We start from the raw sequence: 17,395 nt of genomic DNA on the forward strand, positions 1-17,395 counted from the left end.
GAGTTTTGTCTGGTACGTGCTGAAATCCTCCCCAGGATTAATGCTTTTTGATGTAAAACAAGATAGTATGATATTTATTAGCACAGTTTCCGTGTCCAGTAAACAGGCTGCCAGGATCCCTGCTCTGCATATTCAGCCATAGTTCCACCTCAGCAAGCAACATGGCTGGGGGAAAGGGAGCCATAGCAGCAGGCAGTCACCAACAGGGATATAAGAAAGGAATTTGGGCTTGTTTCCATTCTTGTATTTTGCCAGCCAGCTTCAGAATATGAGTGCCATTTAGCCCCTAAATAGAAACCAAGTTATCTTTATCCACTGCATTAGTTTATTGTGCTATCTGATTTCCAGGGGAGTGGGTGAATGGCAGAAGGGAAATGAAGCATTTTCTGTGCACATACCTTCAGTAACGTCATAACTCATATGTGGAAGACCTGTTGCTCTGAGATTATAAAAGGACCGTGCTATTTTCAGAGTGACTCACAGTCCAATCTGTTCCTTTCTGCAGAGAAACAGCTTACAGAGCTGTGGCTCATCATGGTATAAAGCACTGCTTCCTCCTACTGATACAGGATATTCTTAATTCTGAGGCTTTTCCTTCTTTTTATTCAATTATCCAGTCAATGATAATTGACAAATCTGTCTCCATCTCTACACTTGTGGATGAGGGTCACACCAAGTCCTTCACTAAGGCTCAGCAGAAGGGCTAAGCAGGACTCAAATGCGGCATAAACATGAGAAATTTTCAGCAGAACTTGCAAGGCAAGTCAGAGTTTGGTTGTCCATATCTGGGACTGACTGCTGGCAACTAAGTACCATGCAGCTGATATCTCACACCTGCTCTGTCCCCCAGTGGGATGCAGAGGAGAACTGGGAAAAAAGGTAAAACCCATGGGTTGAGGTAAGGGCAGTTTAATAATTAAAGTAAGGTTTAATAGAACACTAATATAACTGATTATAATAATAACAATAAAATGGAAAACAACAACAAGAGAGAGGTATTGAACAAAACAATTAAACAACAAACAGATGAGATGCACAATACCATTGCTCACCACCCACTGACTGATACCCAACACGGCCTGAGCAGCTGCCAGTGGCTCCTGGCCAACTCCCCCCAGTTTATACACTGGGCATGACATGCTGTGGTATGGAATACCCCTTTGGCTAGTTTGGCTAAGGTGTCCTGTCTCTGATTCCTCTCGACTTCCCGTGCCCCTTCTCACTTGCAGAGCACGAGACTGAAAAGTCCTAGATCAAAGTAGGCACTGCTCAGCAACAACTAAAAACCTCAGTGTGTTACCAGCACTGTTTTCAGAATAGAGTAAAAAAACACAGCACTGCACTAGTTACTAGGAGGAAATTTAACTCTATGCTGGTTAAAACTAGGACAGGAACAAACCACTTACCTGAGTCCTAAAGCCTCCAGTGTTGTGTTAAATTGCATGTGGCAGGTGGGGGTGTAGTGTTCAATGGTGACAGCTCTACTTAACCATTCTGGCAGACTTGGAGGATGCTCCTCCTGCTGCACTTACGTTGAAGCCCATACCATGAAGAAAGACAGAAAACCAGTAGTCAAGCATCCACTGACCTGCACATTACTGGTGCTCCATATGGGGTCTACTTTCCATCCTGCATCATGTCATCCTTCCAAATCCACAGGGGCATGTGGCAAGAACAGGCTGTAATGAGGAAATTCGTTCAAATGCAGGATGAGTTCCATTGGTCTCTGGCTGTTCTGCAGTAGGGATGTCTAATGTGGCTCTGGCCCTTCTGTCCAGGAGGAAAAACTGCGTCAGTCCATCTCTTAATGAGAGCAAAGGTAAGTACTGGTTAATGAGAAAGATAACTGTTTTGCAGAATTCCTGACTGCAACACTGATTTAAGAATTAAGAGGTTTTGCACTAGAGAAATATTAACAGATGTGGCAGCAGGGAGAAATACCAGAGAAATTTAAACTGCCTGTATTTTGGACTGTTGGTGTTGGTAGTTGCAGTACAAACCAGCCTAATCCATGTACATCCATGCACAATGAACAGCATTGTTTGTAGCTATGCGGAATACACAAGTGGTGCTAATATGCCAAGCTGTAAAACTGAGCTCTGAATCCTAATGCAGCAGGTCTTCAGAGGTTTTGTTTTGCTCTTTCACCCAAGAAATCTAAACTGAGGTCAAAGGTTAGGCAAGACCTTTTTTGCAATGCCAAACTCACAGTCAACCTGACATCTAACAATAAAATCTCTCTACAAAAAATATGTATGTGCTTTTCTCTAGTGCTGCATTCTGTTGTGTTGCTCAGTGTTTGGAAGTATGGGCTATCGTATGTCATGCTGCTTTCTAAGTAGTTACATTTGCACTCCAGTAGACCAATTAGACAGTCAACTTCCCAGACACGTATGAATCCAGCTTGGAGGTTTGGTCACAGAAGTAAGCCAATAGCTCTTACATGCACTAACTTTATAGCAGTAACTTTTGTTTCTGGTAACACAAAGTCAGGGATTCGTGCTTCAAACTTTTAACCACTGACAGAGGCAATGTGGTATCTTGCCTGAAAGAGGTGTTAGTGACAGAAGGGACTAGTGGTCAGAAGGGAGCTTTCTTTGTGTAAGATGAGGGACAGTAGAACATCTCTGGGCAGAGCTGAGTTTTGCCTCACTGCTGAGCCTGGAATAAATTGTCTAGACCTCAGATAAGGGAAAAAAACACAACTTGTAGTTACCAGCCTCCTTCCCAACACACTTTTCTGACTGTGACTGACCTGCGCAAACCACTGCCAGTCAGGCAGATGTTGACTTCCCATGGACTGGTCTGACCAGTCATGCGTGTAGAAATGCTGGGCTCAGAGGACCCCTTCCAGGGTGTGAGTTTCCCAAGCTAAATAGAAAGCTAAGGAATGAGAAGAAGCCCTGTGTATAGCTTAATGAATCTGTTTGGCATCCACCTGAATGATATGCTTGCCTGAATGATATTTTCTTGTTTTGGTGAAACTTAAGAAAGAAAGGCCTGAGCGCATTCTAACATGACAGCAGACTTCTGCCTCATACCATGTGATTCCAGGTGGGCATGTCCTTTACACAAATCTGGTATTGATGCTTTAAAAGAATAGCTGCCCCAATGTATTTGGAAGTGGAGGGGAATGCTATACAAAGAGAGAATTTACTCATGTCAAAAGCTATCAGACTAGTACAGCTGTGGGACCTACATACCTTTTGGGCAGATGCCCTTTCTTCTGCACAGCATCTTTCCTCATCCATTTCTAGTGATACTAAGAATTGCAGAATAACTTACATGTATGCTAATCTAGCTTCTTAGGCTATCTTCTCTTTGCTTGGTAATTAAAGACATGCATTACTACTGTTTTGCAGCAGTACACAGTCTGAGCTGCTTTCCTCTGCATTATTTGACACATCTCCTACTAGAGAGCCATGATGGTAGTATCAGTGCTCAGACTTCTGGACACCTGAGCATCCCAGTCACAGAGAAAAAACATTCTCTCTTAGCAGACTCTACCAGATCTGCAGAAACCTGTCCTTCTTGTCACCAGACGGTGCTCAAGTGCTGGACAGGTGCTGCTTCAGCCACCCGATGAATCACCATGTTCTCCTGAAGCTTTGGGCTGCCTGCTGTCCTGCCAGATCAATTTCATTAATTTGATTTTCACTCGTGATTGCCTCTGGCTCAGGCTCTTCTTTGGCCAGGGTAAGTGCTCCCTCAGCCTGTTTCTCAGGAGAAGCTTTCTCAATGAATTGGTTAGCTCATTCAATTTTTCCAGAACACTGGGTGACGTGGCCACCATCTCTTATTGTATTGTTCCCACAATGGGCATATCTAGTTGGATGTGGTCATGCTTCGGGCCTCTTTTTGAGCATGGCATGCTCCTGTCATGATTACTTCTTCACCAAAGACACCAAAGCCCTTATCTGGCCTGGAGTTTTGTTCAAGCACCTCTGGCTAGACTGAAGGCTGAGTAGACAACACATTTGACATGCTTAGAGTGACTGCCTTCAGGATGCTTTTCTTCGTATGTGGAGAGTTTGAATCTGGGGAGAAATCTGGCAATCCCGCACTATTGTCATTCCCCACACAGCAAATGAGCCTGGGGAAAGAGCAATCAGATGAAATCAGACCTGAAATGAGTTGACTCTGCATGGGGAGTTTAAATGTTCATTGTACGCTGGGCTGCCTCTGAATCCCATTGGGTATCCTCTGGGATGGAAGATATTTTTTCTCACAGTGAACAAACTGCTGCCCTGCTCCTGGGATGGCCCACCAGAATATTACAATTTGCTTTACTGAGAACAGATTGGAGTTGTGAGAGAATCTGTTTCCTCATCTGAAGAGTTTCCCAGTGGGGGCCCATTAGAATACTATGGATTATTTTCCAAAGGCTTAGGAATGAACATGCCTTAGGATGGAAAATGATCCTCTGAGGCCCATGGAATAACCTCATCATACAGAATGTTCTCCTGTTGGTTTGATGTGTGGTCTGTTTTGTGTTGGAAATAGCCCTAGATGGATAGTAATAGGGACATATTGTGGTTTTTCATATTGGTTGGCTGGGCTACACTCAGGATCTGATGAGAACTGCCTCATCATCCATGATGTCTGCACAGAGAAGGAGTCAAGTACAACTGAACTAACAGGGTCATTTTCACAAAAAAGGTTCTCCTGCCTCTGACTCAAATCAGGATTGGAGGGTTTTCTGCACAGGAAGGGAACATTGTCCTATGCATTGCCTCTTGGACAAAGTGCATTTTCCTTTTGAGCATAAGGATATCCCTCTGGATGGTGACTAAGTGAGGAGCTCAATGAATACAATATGATCTCTTGCCATGGTGCCTGCCTCACTATGAAGCGTGGTGTTCTGCTGGTTGGCTCATGCTAGGCTGAACAAGGAAGTTGTAATCTTTCAGAGTACAAAGAGCTAGTGTCTAGGTTCTCCCAGTCACAAAGATGAGTTTCTGACTCAGCTGGACAGCTGCTGGTGTTTATCAAGGATCCTTTGCCGCTTGATCCGCAGACTGCCTGTATCTTGGAATTGGGCGACCAAGCAACATTATCCCTTGAAAGGTGTACGATTTCCTTTTGTTCTTTGGGTTTCAAATGAGGGCCTGGTGAATTGTTTTTGGGAGGAAAGCTGCTTTGTTTTGGCTGATGTTATTGTTTCTATAGGACAGCATGCTTTCTCATTGGCTATCAGGAAAAGATTTTCTATCTTTCTAGCCAGGCAACTCCTCTTCTGGCTGCTGAAATCTCCTTCCTTACCACCTAGGCAGGCTGCAGCTTCTCCTGGGGAGTAAGGGGTGGTGCTGCCTCCATTGTGGAAGCTTCTTTCTGGTCTGGATGGAAGGAGGGAATTTTTCCTGTTCCATTCAGCTTTATGAGATGCTGCACTTTGTGTATGCCTTAACAGCTTATTGAGAGGTGCAGTCCTGTGCACGTTCTTGATGCGGTTGACTTCTGTAGCCACAGGTGTATTCTCTGTGGCCAGGCACATAATGCCTGAGTGTTACTCTGCCTGGGAAAGTAGTGGGTAGATTTGAGACTGGGACAGTTGCTCCAGAAAACAGCAAACATGGCCAGCATGCTGCTGCAGCCTTGACAGGCTCCTCTTGGGTGGATGCGTTTGCTGTAGGAGATAGAGTCATCATGATTTTAACAGGCAATTTGCTCATGCTCTGGGTATCAGCCTCAGGCTGGATGGTGGTCCCCTCTCCATGCCTCACAGAAATGGAGACATTGGCTGTGGTGGTAGTTAATGGTACAGTTGGAGGCGTTTATATCAGGATCTGTCACAGGGGGCTCTGTTCCTGGGGCCTCTTTCTCAAGCTTGGGTGGATGGTATTCATTTCCAAACATTTCCTCAGAATAATATGGGGGCCCTTGAAAGACATATCCAAATTAAGGGTTCTGGTATGGGAAAGAAAATGACAATATGGCATTTGCAATCATCACCACAGTGTTGTAATACTTTTTCCCATTGCTCCTTCTGCATTCCTGTTTCAGACATGTTTCAGCCACAGATGACTGACTTTACTGGGCAGAAGTTCTGCATAGCTGTAAACCTTCAGAAAGGGTCTGGGGGAGGTCCTGCACCTAGCATCTGTTATCACAGCACTGGACAAATCAGAAAACTGCTGTGAGCACACAGAGGTAGAGGTGGGCAAGTACTGCAGGGAGAAGCAGGTATTCTGGTGCCAGGAAGCTTAGTGCTGGGAAGCAAAATAGTAAGGATACATCTGTACAGAGCGTTGTGTGACAAATAAGCCATCTCCTGAGCTGGGAGCATGAAGCAGTGTTACAGCCACTGTCTGTAAAGCCAGAGCCTCTACCAGTGCAGCCAGCCTGCTTTTGAAGCCCCAAAGGAAATCTTGGTAGCTATCAGCTTGTGCCACATAAGCCCAGCAGCTTGTTGAAAGTACACTGAATGGAACCAGCTATGTTTTGATCAGATAGCAGCTGAAGCTCCTCTCCTCACACTTGAGAACAATACAAACTCACTCCACCCAATCTGTGAACAACAAAGACATTTCCACACCGCATCCCTGTTCAGTATAAGGGAAGTCTCCCCCACACATGTTGAGAGCAATGGGAGTAGCCCTGTCTAAAAACAGTTTGGGAAACCTGCCTTTTTAGTTCACATATCTCAGCAAATGACATCATAAAAGCTTCAGTACCTGGTCTTCACTTTGTCCACATCTGGTGATTTGACCAGATCATAGAATGAAGGGGTTTTACTGCCTAAGTAGTCTAAAACGTCAAAAGAAGCAGCTTCAAATAGCTCACATATTGGGATGGTATCATCTTGGTTACAGTTTTTTAGGGAAAGTGGAAAAAGCGATGCCCTCTGCCTTCAGGTGGCCAGTGCCAGTCATCTCAGAAGTATCATGCTGTGGTTCACACCCTTGGATTGCATTAGAATACGCAGAGACCTGAAGCCCACCCTCTGAAGCCAAGTGTTTTGATATCTCTGACACTTATTTTGCCCTTGGGCAAAGAATTCCACCTCTAGACTTCAATGTATTCCCAATAGAAGTTTTCTGGTGAACAACGGCAAACTTGTCAGGAAGCAATTCTGCTACAAATATGCTACTTCTGAAATTTTAAATTCTTGACCAGCCCTGCTCATGAATCTTACTGCTTTCAAGCTAGTAGGTCAGATAACAAGAGGTCTGTTTACAACTAAAGACCCAGATTGTGCTCCTAAAAACAAACATCACAAAGAATTCTTAAATGCAGCCTGCTTCAGGATTTGCACTGCAGGCCAGAAAAACAGTGCAGCCTATGTTGGCCTTATCGAGGTGTTTGTCTCAGGTCTTGGTTTTCAACAAGTCTGTTATTCCAGTCTAGGTACTAGATTGGAACAGTGACAGTCTGCAAAGCCAGACTAGATCACACTCATAGATTACATAGCAAGATGTGTCTCTGAACTCTAAAGCTGCCTAAGTGAGAGCAGTTTGTTCTTATAAAAAGGAGGAATGCCCCACAGAGCTGCTATGCCAAAGACAAGAAAGACCCATGGTGGACTTGTGCATGGGCAAATAGTTGGGGTCTGTCTCAACAAGCACCATTTATAGCCAGAAAGCGCAGGGTCAGCTGTTGCCTCACATCCCTCGTCAATTTTGTAGATGATGTTTCTCTGTTACTACTACAAATACTCAGCCTGAAATCACAGGAGTTATGGCAAGAAAATTGTTCCTAGACTTTGCAGTGAGTTCGGGCAGGCAGCCTGAAAACATGTGCTTTAACAAGCACACCTAGTTAAAGGTAAATCTGGTAAATTTATGACTGTCTACCTAAATATAAATAAAATAATAGTGCATCATTATTTTATGTAGGATTATAGATGTGGATGCTGCCCAAATTGCAAAGTCCTCTTAGCAAGTCTCCAAGATGCAGACACAAGGTTTTTGATTCAGAGATTTTAGGGTTGTAAAGTTCAGTGGTAGAAGAGTATAAATCTTAAATGTAAACTTACCACCTTGCTTTAGCAATAGAAAATTCATAAACTTTCCAAACTAGAAACACAGTACAGCTTCTTATGGCAGAGCCTGTTCACTGTACTGCATCAGGGGAAAAGTGGTTTCTGAGGGTTGCACTTTCCTCAGACAGAGCTACTCTATACTTGGGGAAAAAACTTGAATTCTTGGCTTCTAGAGGAAGAGCAGCACCTGGGTAAGAGAATACATGGGAGATGAAAAGGTTTATGTGCAGGACAGGAAGCTATATGAAGACAAGGCTCATACAGTAACAGAAATGCAAAAAGGAGGCTATTGAGTAATGCAACAAATAAGACTGCAGTTGTGCATCCATGATCTCAGTATCGAAGGCGTAATACATGAATTCAAACAGGATGCTGTATACCAAAAAGGGAGCCTGTGTATTTAGACATGTTGGGGAGTTCGACTAGATGATCTTTAAAGGTCCCCTCCAACCCTAACTGAGCATTCTACCAACCAAAGACAAATGAAACTATGCTGAGGGAATTAAATATGATATTATTTGACTGTGGCAAATCCAATTAAAACACAGAAAGGTGTGCAGAATACAAAAAGTACTTTCCTTATTTCGCTTTGCTTTCTGATTTGACACGTGAGACATAGGATATCCTTTGGCAGTGGTTATTACCCACTCTATCACACTGTGACAGCATTTATATCAAAAGATGTGACAATATATATGCAGTATTTGTTTGCATCTGAGTGCTTTTTGTGTCTTTGTATCTGATTCAAAGCTTGCTGATGTCTGTGGAAAATTGTCATAAATACAGTCTCAAAATGAAGGGGGGGGGGGGAAGAAAATGTCTTTACATCCTCACTTTTTATTCCAAATCCAGGTTTTTGGAGCTGACGTAGCTAAGAAAAAAGTAACTGTAATGAAAAGGACAATTCACATTCAATAAAGAAACAGCTGCAATTGCTGTATCATCAGAAAATCCAAATCAATGGTTTTTTTCATCCCACTGTGAGATACATTTTCGTAATACCTTTCTTGTCAGAAAGAAACATTCTTGTTGTTTTGTTTCCATAGAATAAAATCACATTTTTGTGAGCTTCTTTCTGAATGAAGAAAAACCTAAGAAAGATGGAAACTAAATATAACAGAAAGAAAGAAGGGCCAGCATTTGGTTTTAGTAAAAAACTCTCTGGGATGAATTTTCTTAGAAAAGAGAAATACTGGGGGAAATAGACACATTGTGATGAACATTTAATAACTGGCTAGAAGATCGAGAATTTTACAACTGATTTGGGAGGTTTTGAACTTTGTCTTACTATTGGTGAGATGATAGTAAGCAACAAATAAAAATCAAAACATCCCAATGGTATCCATGTTTAAAAAAGACATGAGCATGCTAAGTAGAGATGCTGACTCACTGGCAATGCCTAGTACATCCCAAGGAGGCACGGGAGATGTAGCCAGTCCTCAGAGGCACACCTGGGAAGAGCACAAAGCAGATGCATTATCACCTGCTGGCTACCCAAGCCCACTCTCAGTTCTCTGCAAACACCTGACTTACAAAAGCTTGTTAATCATGTGTCACTTTGATCCAGCCAGTCCCATCTCTTGCTTCTAGATGAAGAAACACTGGTTCTGATCTCATTTCACAAAGCTTTTCTACAGAAATTACAGGAAATGTGAAACAAGCCTTCCAGAAAACATTGCCTTCAATGGCTGACATTTGCCTAAAGACAAGTCTTCTTTGAAGCTTTCTCAAATCAGCGAAGGAAGCTCCTGCCAATACAAAGATTGCTGCACAGTACCGTGTGACCCATATGATATCAGAAGCCAAATAAAGAGACTGCAATAATTCTTTTATGAAAGAATTATTTCTCTTCTGCAGCTTTCTCAGCTCTTTCTTTAAGTGGCCAGGAGACCTAGATAACAGTAGGATTTCTGCCTTGCTCCAGATGTGCAAATGCCCACTGCACCATGTGCTGGCAGTGTCTTAGTATGTCTGTACTGTGTCAATAAATAGTGTGTCTGAGCCTATTCTCCGAAAGACACTTTTTAACCCTCCACATTGTGCATTGTCAGGTCTGACCTAACAAGAAAGTCTCTTTTGGAAAAGACTGATCATTACGAAATTGTCCGCAAAGTTTCTCCATTAGATTGCCCTGGACACTTTGTATTTGAACTATATCTGGGCTGGAACCAGGAGCAAGGAAGAAAGCAGAGGCTCACAGGACCTGATGGGGGTAAACTCACTCCCAATACAGTCATCTCCTCACAGAGAGGATAGAACATCTGCAGCACCAACAACATCATGTCACAGGTGAGGCTTAAGCCGGAAGGCCACTCCCAATGTCCCCTGTACTATTCCATCTTACCATCTTGCATTAGGGTGAAGTTCCCACAGGACCAGTGTGCTGTGGTGAACACCACAGACATTATGTGCCTGTACATCTGTGTGCTGTCATGTTCCAGCTGAGTGAAACTACCTAGGACAGCTGCCAAGGTGCCTGAACATCTACAGGAGGAAAAGTGCCCTATCCTGCAAGCAAATACAACTTCTAGAGGTAACCAAGGTAGGTGCAGCCTGTGTGTACCAGCTTCAGGCAGCTGCATTTACACAATTAGCAATGTCCAAGCTAGCTGTTTAGAGCCAGACCAAGAGAACTGATTTAAGTTGTAAGTCTTCCCCAAAGCCTCCCCAATCTCAGGCACTTGTGTAGACCAAGAGGTGTCATCCCCAGTTCCACAGACTCCACATGTAAAGAGCTCTTTATGTCTTCTAGACCAATCCTTTGGCCTATACAGCTGCATTCCAGCAAGGAGGAGTTACACTTGGTTTTAAACCTACATGGGGAGGAGTGTTGGATGCATTTCAACTCATAATTCAGACAGCTTCTTACAAAAGCTTGTACTCTAACAGCTGCCGAATTATTCTGTTTTTAAACTGTAAAACGGGACATGCTACATCTATGCACATGTCCACAGCTGCCTCACTCTTCATAGGGAGGAATGCCTCACCCTGCCTGCCTGGAATTGAAGATCTTCCCCCACCCAAGGCCCTCACAAACGCAGACCTTTGCAGCATGTCAAAAACCTGGGGACAGACACAGCCCTGAAGTGAATGGGATAGCAATGCAGGTGCATGGCTTTCTCACACACCATATACATTTTCCACACAGTCACATATGGGGTATGTAACAGGGCCAAAAAATGGCATGGGACTGCACTAGGGAGAAGTGTCTACTCAGCATTTCTGCTCCCAGCACAGGACAGAATACAGATGCTGCAGGGGCGGAAGAAGAGAGCCCTTCTTCACCTTTCCCAATGGCAAGCTGTAGCTATCTAGCACACACCACAGAAAGGCTAGCATTTTAGATAGCAGTACTGCATTGTATGCAATAGCCCACTATTTAAATATACAGCACCCCAGAACAGTTTACCTCCCCAGTCTTCTGAAGCAACATAAGATGCAGCACGCTGTTATCTAGCTAAAAAAAAAAACAACCAGGAGCATACCAAAGTGACTAATGCAGAGCGCAGTTTTTATGACAACACATTATTACAGAACACCAAAGCCAGGGCTTGAAACTAAGCAGTAGCAAAACCACTTTCCTGTGGTGTGCTGCTCCATCACATTTCTTAGCTGGAAATTAAACTCCTGTCTAACAGAATGCTGTTGAAAGCAAGCAAAAGGTGAAAGGGTAGACGTGGAGAGGTCAGCAGAATGTGTTTAACCATCTTGCTTTGTCACCATTCTTCCCTTTGAACAGTAAGGTTTTGTTTCCAGTGTTGAAAGTCTGACTTAGACATTTACTGTCTTTTCATGCTGTTTCCACAGTCTTTGTTTACAGGTAAGGAAATTTGCCTGCCTTTCTCCACTGTCTACCTTTCTGCTTACCTCTGAGCTAGTGACTAAGGCCAATTCGTCTGCATGGATCTGCAAACCTCTCTCCTCAAGGCACAAGAATCTCATGTGGTCTGGGGAGGCAAACTTTGTCAGGCTCAACAATTTCTAAAAGACAGAAAAACACCTTACACCGAAGTTTTGTGGTGTGTGTTAAAAATTGTACATGGAAGTTTTGTAAAGGCCTTTCTGACAAAGTACTGGACTCCCACTGCTACAGTCAAAAGTACTAGGCCTGCATGACTCAGGGCATAGTTCCCATGAAGCAGTAATTGGTTCTGTCTCAGAGTTGTGAAGGCAGGCAAGGTTTCAGCCAAGGATGCTGAAAATCTTTCTAAGTGCATTCAGTTCCTACATGAGAGACCTATTAAAGTTTTGGAGACAAGCAGTGCAGGTATTGGCCCTTTTTAATTGCCTGGTCTGCCACAGACTCCTGTGTAGAATATCAAAGTTAGATCATTTAAGTTGTATCACTTCTAGAAGTGCTTACCACTGAATGAACATCAAGATGTTGCATCAGTATAAGGCAAAATGAATTGGGTTTTTTTGTATTTAACTTAGAATGAAACTGACATTCTACGACACAGCTGCAGTTATGTTCCTGCTAGTTCAGCTCTCTTCAGTCACATATCCCATCTCTTGAAAGTAGCAGGAGTCTACAGGGTCCCACTGAGCCCAGTTAGATTATGATTCTTAAAGCAGTCACCAGTGCCATATATACTTCCTAAACCCAAACCAACACAGAGTAATCTAGATACTTTGCTCTCAATGGCTGCCAAATCCCAGCTTCCTGCATTATCACAGGAGAAAGGTAGACATGATGGATAAATGGGACACTGATTGTGGGTGTTTTGAATATGGTCCAAGCTTTTCTTCAGTGATTGCTTCAAGCACCACTAAATGCCTGGGAGGTCTCTACAACATAGATGTTAAAGGATGAATCCAAATCTTTCACTAAGAATAGTCTCCAGATATTCATAGAATCATAGAATAGTTAGGGTTGGAAAGGACCTCAAGATCATCTAGTTCCAACCCCCCTGCCATGGGCAGGGACACCTCACACTAAACCATCCCACACAAGGCTTCATCCAACCTGGCCTTGAACACTGCCAGGGATGGAGCACTCACAACCTCCCTCGGCAACCCATTCCAGTGCCTCACCACCCTAACAGGAAAGAATTCTTCCATCACCTTCCAATTCCTTGGGAGTATTGTAACACAATAAGAGTTGTAAGCTGCTCAGATGCCATGAAATTCAAGGAACAGAGTTCCACAGATAGGAAATCCCCTTGGAAGGAGGGTTCCAATTATTAAAGAAAAGATACATAATAATTTCTTTATTCCATGCGTTTGGTGGTGGGGATGCTTCATAATACAAATGAGTGCTGCAGAGTGAAGGCTTTTCTTGGGCTCACCTTTCCAAAATACTTTTACAAATTATGCTGTTTAAAATCTGAAAAAGAGGGGAGAATAGGAGATGAGAGGTAAAGGCAAACAAAATTGCTATCACAGATTACAGTCAATAGAAGAATGCAAGCAATGTCAGCTACAAACAGAAATTGGATCTGCTGCTCTTCTAACAGCCAGGTTTACCTTTAAAAGAGGAAAATGGTTGAACTCATGACCAGATGGTTCTAGTAGATGTTTCTAGTTGGAAGGCACCAAAAGAACTGCAGAAGTCTCTGGCATTTTGTTCTTGAAGAAATCTCTTTTCTGACACAGCTGGAAGCAGTTGGATTAACTTTGCATACTTGGGCAAGGAAGACAGCAGGATTCATTCCTTTGCACTCACAACTATCTTTATGATGCCAACTCTGGCTTTTAGTGAAGGATAAGCGAGTCCCCTCAATTTTTTGTTCATAACCTGGGAAGATGACATGCTAAACTTCTTGTTTAGTATGTCTCATAGAAACAAAAAGGTCAGGAGCGCTTGGAAAAACAAGACAGAGAAATATGCATGGTGGTGTTTTATCTTTGCCTACAGCTGAGTGCTAGTGCTATCTAACAAAAGCTGTGGCTAGGTGACTGTGCTGGGAGACTAGCAGAGTAGGTTCAACTGCTTGCAGCTATTGTGGTTCCTTGAAGTGTGGGCTCAGAAATCTCAAGTGCTCACAAGCCTGAGCTTGACCTACTGTCCAGCCATTTCACTAGAGGTAACATTCCCCTAAATGTGCAGTGCAGCGGATGGGGAGTGAGGTCCCACATCTGGGAGAGGAGAAGGATGAAAATCTGCCCAGTAAATGTAAAACGGAGTCTGGGGTGGGGAGAGGGAGGTTGCACTACAACAAGACAAATTTACTGATCTAGCAGCTTGCTGCTCCAATCCAGCAGCTAAGATTATAGCAAGCTGCAGCATTACCAGGCACTGTGGTATGTTCCAACAGGTACTTTGAAAGCTCTTCTGCCATCCAAATCCAAGGCAACAAGTGGCAAGGAAAATGGAAGAAAATGCTTAATATCATCAAGGAGCAATGGTGAAGTAGATCACAGAGAATGTATCTTATAGAAGACAGTAAGGAGCTTATTAGTGCATTGACTTGTGCAAAGTGCTGCCTGTGAATTTAGAGCTGCCATAATAAGCTGTCTTGTTTTATAGCCCACTTTGGCAGGAGCACTAACAACATCGTGCATTCATTGTTACATCCCTTCATGAATGCTTTTTAAGCTCCGTGCTCCTCCTTTGCTACTCTGTTCTTTCTGAAAAGCCTCTCACTGTTGTCCATTTTCTTTATCTCTCAAATATGAACTTTTCTGCACTCTCAGGAAAGAACTGCTTTGCGGGGCCTTGCTTTCACTTAGCTCCTCTCTGGGCAGCCTTCAGTTCAGTAAGTGATCCAAAAGAAATCCCAGACTCCTCATCTCCTTCCCAAAATTTGTTGCACATTCCTAATCAAGTAAGTGCTCTAACAAAGCATGTACTTTCAATAAATCTTAACTTCAAAAAGCAGTGTGCACTGACAACCTTGCAGGACTGACTGACTAGGAAATGGAAGCACAATAAGTCTCCATATGCACAGAATCATAGAATGATTTGAATTGGAAGGGACCTAAAAAATGATCTTTAAGGCAGGGACACTTTCCTCTAGACCAGGTTGCTCAGAGCCCCATCCAGCCTGGCCTTGAACACTGCCAGGGATGGGGCAGTCACAGCTTCTCTGGGCAACCTCTGCCAGTGCCTCACACCCTCACAGAAAAGAGTTTCTTCCTAATAGCTAATCTAAATTTGTACACCCGTAAGGCAAGGATGAAAGAAGTCCCTTGTGGTGAATGGGTAGGATAGCCAGACTGCTGTAAGACTGCCCAAGTGTTCTAAAAACTGTTAGATGAGAAGTGATACCCAGGAGGTTCATATTACACAATTGTTACACATTTTTCAACTGATCCAATGTGTTTGGTTTAGAAATGCTTGAAGTTCAAATAGCTTATGAAAAGCTGCAGAAGTGCTAAGTCCCCGTGTAATCATGAAGCTTGCTAAAACAATTTTTTACTATGGTCTAGACCTATGAAACAACTCAGTAACTAACAGATACACAGCCAGAGTGGTTTCTGCATATCTGCTGTTACCTATTCTCGCATGATCCAGGAGCAGATGCAGCTGAACCTTGTTCTGACACTTTCAGCCATGATGAGAACTTCTACTACCTTTTCTGCATGTGGGAAAGGTTTGATTGGGGTGGGAAAACTGGGCCTGTGTTATATCGCGCTGCCCTCTCCTTATCCCTCCTCTCTTTATCCCCTTTGCTTTACCTGTGGGGAATGTTGCACAAAAAGCTGGCCAGCAGACCTGGATGAGAGCAAGAACATCCCGACCCTCATCAGCTGCAAACCATGGGAGTCAAGAGGAATTGAAGTTAGAACACCAAGATAATCTCCAAGAACTGTAGATATTGAAACAAAGAAGTTACTGAAGACAAAGATGAGATGTTCCCAGGAGCCAATGAAAGTCTCCAATGTGGGCTGAGGGGATGAAAGAATGTGTGTTCAAGGAAAATGGAAAGTAATAATGTACCAGAAACTGGTAACAGAAAAATGTGCTTATACATCTGGGTATAAATACATTGATCAAGCAAAGGTGTGTGGACAATAAAGTGATTGGTTGAAAAGGTGCATGATCAGTAATGTCATTGGCTGGGAAAAGCATATGATGTGAAAAGTACCAAAAAGAAACTAACTGATACTAACAATTACTAACCACTAGGCAGGGATCTATAAAAACCCTGTAAGCTCACTCAACAAATGGTTTCGGTTGCACCACAACTGGAGTCTGTGCCTCTGCTGCCACACTTACTAGCAAATTACTCACCCTGGACTTTCCCTTTGCTAGTAGGGTTACATTCTTCTTCCCCTTCCTGCTACCACCTTCTCCTCCTAGTATCTCTACAAATATCAGTCCTCAGCCTTTCCCAGTCTCTCTTCATCTGAGTGACACTTCCCAGTCTCTCCCTTCATCTAAGTGACACTTCCATGCAACAGAGGTGTTTGTCTCAGGGCTACTGGGTGATCTTCAGTTTTGGAATCTTCCTGAAGGGCTGGGTTTCAGGGGGCCCTTCCTAATCCACTGTACATGCCAACAAAAATGGGAAGCATGGCACTAGAGGCTAATGTACCCACTCTGAAAAGACTGTTATTTCCTCAGCTTCTCATTGTTGTGTGCTGTCAACTGCTATTGGCAAGCCTACGCAGAAGACTAGTTACCCTCCACAGCCATTTATGACATGGAAGATGGTACTGGAGTGACAACCCTTCAGAGGCAGGTGCGCCAGAGACCAGCCAGAGAGTCTTTACCCTGTGGTCTTGGCATGTATCCCCAGTGCCTCCTATGGCCTGTTTTCAGTGAACACCTGGTTCTTGAAACGGGAGATGGCGCTCAACTGTGGACTCCAGGCTTGAAGAGCAAAATTACCATCTGAGTGTGATTTTTAAAGTCATTATTATTATTTTTTCATTATCTTTTTCCAAGACAATACCCACTTGGAAAGATACTAAGTGTCTGAGTTATGATACTTGCTTCTTCGATGACCAGACTGCAGAACTTTAATTCTTATTTGCAGTTGTCCCCTACCTCCTGCTTCCATACTGTTAGGAATTCTTACAATGAGAACATCTGTGATCTAACTTGAGTTTGCAGTAACCTCTACACAAATACGTGTTGCAAAGATCACTAAGTCCTTGCTAGTGATTGAAAGAAGATTCTGAATGCACAGAACAGTTTCACTGAAATTTACATTCAAAAAGTCCAGGCTGTTTTCCCTTATGACCACTTAGAGCTAGATGTCCCTTCTAACAGAACAGACACAGGTATGACTCACCTGAGTCTCTTGAGAGCTCCCTGTGTCAAGTTTTTGCAAGGACACCTTGATAAAACGGTATTAGGACATGAGTCAGACAAGCCAAATGTTACACAATTGAACAAAATTATGGTTTTAGGAGGAATCTGCATGAAAAAGACATTCTGGCAGAAATTTTGAAACAGATTTTAAAACATTGTTGGATAAGGGTGTGTGCCATGGCTTTGAATACATCAGCCTTTCCATTCAGGCT

The 17,395-nt window shown here is 43.3% G+C and overlaps 1 long non-coding RNA gene across 3 annotated transcripts in view; it reads right to left on the bottom strand.

Annotated features, from left to right (window-relative positions):
- LOC136004952 (uncharacterized) overlaps positions 1–1,761 on the bottom strand; it is a 61,540-nt gene extending 59,779 nt beyond the window's left edge. For all 3 annotated transcript variants that reach the window (XR_010608630.1, XR_010608629.1, XR_010608628.1), the window contains exon 1: positions 1,589–1,761. This is a non-coding gene — a long non-coding RNA (uncharacterized LOC136004952). The remainder of the gene's footprint in view (positions 1–1,588) is intronic.
- Between the last annotated feature and the right edge of the window lie 15,634 nt (positions 1,762–17,395).

This window comes from Lathamus discolor, chromosome Z, assembly GCF_037157495.1.
Source record: "Lathamus discolor isolate bLatDis1 chromosome Z, bLatDis1.hap1, whole genome shotgun sequence".
NCBI lineage: Eukaryota > Metazoa > Chordata > Aves > Psittaciformes > Psittacidae > Lathamus > Lathamus discolor.